Source organism: Octopus bimaculoides, chromosome 7 (assembly GCF_001194135.2).
Source record: "Octopus bimaculoides isolate UCB-OBI-ISO-001 chromosome 7, ASM119413v2, whole genome shotgun sequence".
NCBI classification, from domain to species: Eukaryota; Metazoa; Mollusca; class Cephalopoda; order Octopoda; family Octopodidae; genus Octopus; species Octopus bimaculoides.
Genome location: NC_068987.1, coordinates 16,612,538 through 16,615,162, shown reverse-complemented (window position 1 = coordinate 16,615,162; position 2,625 = coordinate 16,612,538). Strand labels below are relative to the sequence as shown.

Below are 2,625 nucleotides of genomic sequence, written 5' to 3'. Positions count from 1 at the left end.
TATATATATATATATATATATATATATGTATGTATGTATGTATGTATATATATGACGGGCTTACGTATGGTTTCCGTCGACCTAATTCATCCAAATGTCTTTTGGTCGGCTAGGAGCGGAATCATGACGTTTTCCACTAACTGGGACTGAATCCAAATCTACGTCGTTGTAAATAACAACAACAACAAAATAACAGCAACAGCAGCAGCAGCAGCAACAACAGCAACAACAACAATTGAGAAAGGAGATACCTTATTACATTGATTCCAGTGTTCAACGGGTGCTTATTTCAACATAACCGCCAATCAGAGTCCTCTCTGCTGCAAGCATTCGGAACAGCTCTGCGATTTGTTCATACTTTCCCCATCTCTGCCACCAGTTTCGAAGGCTCTGTAAAAGGTTATGAACACTACGCATCCTCCAGACTAAAGAATACAAAAAAATATCTTATTTTCTGACAGAATATTCGACAATAGTTTTTATTGGATATTAACATTTTTAGTGAACTTCATACAAATCTCGTTGCTCTAATACCAATACTGTCAAAAACCACTTACAATATATTTCATTTAATATATATATACTTCATTTGGAATATCTTGTGCATCATTTCAGATATCAAGCTAATAGAAATCGGATATAATATTCTCTCTCTTTCTACACTTCTGATCTAGTATAATAATTCGCTTCGTAAATTTCCTTAACCTATACATATATCTGATTGTGTCTCTGTTGTTAAGTTTACGACACATTTGACATGGGAATGTAAACGAAGATAATTCATTCAAGCATGTTTTACTTAATAAATGATAATACTAATAATAATGATAGATTTATTTTAGTTACTTCACTTAGCTAAATTTTCTTCAATATCAAGCTACTTACTGAAAACCAAATATCTAGATAAAAGTTTTCCCTGTGCATTATTATAACTTTATTAACATTAAAGATATAATGTGAGATACTACCAAAGTTCGTGTGCAGAGATGTGCGAGGAAAATCATCAGTATGGTAGATATACATTCCTAGCAAATAAGAGTCCTTACAGTGAGAATGGAGATACGTATTGTCCAAAGGAATGTATACGGTTCTTGAGAAGACTATTATTTAATGCAAAACTTGTACTGTATCAACTGCTATCTTTTCAGTATTGCTCGTATCATTAAAATACATTCAGACGAACAGGTGTGTAAATTTGATAAGATAAATTTTGTTTGGCTTGATGAGTATAGAAAAAATGAAGAGGAATTAGGTCCCCATTTGTAGTATATAGATTCATAATCTTATTTTTTGATTAAGGTAACAAACAATTCCCTAAGATGCACTGGTTTGGTTAATCATAGCTGGTGCTTATTACAATTGTCGGCCTCCGATTTAAAACAATTGAAACTTGAAATTAAAAATAATTAAAAAATTATTATAGATTATTAAACAAAATTAAAATCTTAATTTTTGTATAAAATTGAACTAATGCCAGAAACAAACATCTGCGTAGGCTGTATGTTTCATATATATTTCCTGTCTACTATCTTCTAATTATGATGATGCATTCTAATTATGATGATGCATATTAGCCTTGTTGCACTGACGAGATCCAGTAAAAGTGAAATATATCCGTTGACGTAACCGTGTCTCTGCTAACAGTGACTATATTTTCTCTTTAGCATGAAAATTTATTTTTTAATTAATTCCTGATTTTTTAATTATCTCCGTTTATATATTCGTTTTGCAAGATTCTTGATGTGAAATCGTCCCCAAATACAATATTAATTATCTCCCTTTTCGTAAAAATTAGTGATGGATTTTTGTTCACCTCTCAAACTAAAAGGTAAAGTTTAATTCATTAAGAAATCTTTATGAATATCATCCTGTACGTCAACACCTAATTGATTTATCTTAATATATTCCATTTAGACACACATGCATACATACATACATACATACAGACAGACAGACACACAGACAGGCAGGCAGGCAGGCAGGCAGGCAGACAGACATATATGTATATGGATGTGTGCATATATGTTTGTATTTATGTTATGTTTTTTCATAATCGTTTGAATTCTCATAAAGATAGGACTGAATGATTTAGAAACAAACTCATACATTCACTACTTGATGTTAGGTAACACCAACAGTGAATATTTAAGTATTGCGTACAGAAATATCTATGAAATTATTTCGTTTCCTCTTACACATTGCATTTGCTGAAAACATAAACCAACTGAGAACAACAGTAAATTTGAAATGTGTAGAATCTGTGTAGGAAACATAGGTTTTGAAGGAAGCAGTTATTTTTTCTTTCTAAATCTTCACATCTACCAAGCAGCTTATTTATATGACCGTACGTAATATTTCTTTTCTGTCCCAAACACTATGGGAGAGCGTTGCTAAGCTTGCATCTGGTGAAAGTTGTGATGGAAAGATGTTTCACACATTATTCCCCTTATTGAAAACTATGTATGTACCCAACATCAGAAATACGTATTTATGTTTATACGCAAGTATAACCATACATTCAAACACACATACATATGAATGTACATGTTAATTTGCATATATGCACGCATATAATATGTATGTATATATATATATATGTTTATATACATAATGTAATATTATATA

General features: G+C 31.2%; 1 protein-coding gene across 1 annotated transcript in view; it reads left to right on the top strand.

Moving 5' to 3' along the window:
* Nucleotides 1-2,625, top strand: part of LOC106873374 (neuronal calcium sensor 2) — a 160,549-nt gene that overhangs the window by 85,014 nt on the left and 72,910 nt on the right. The window lies entirely within an intron of this gene.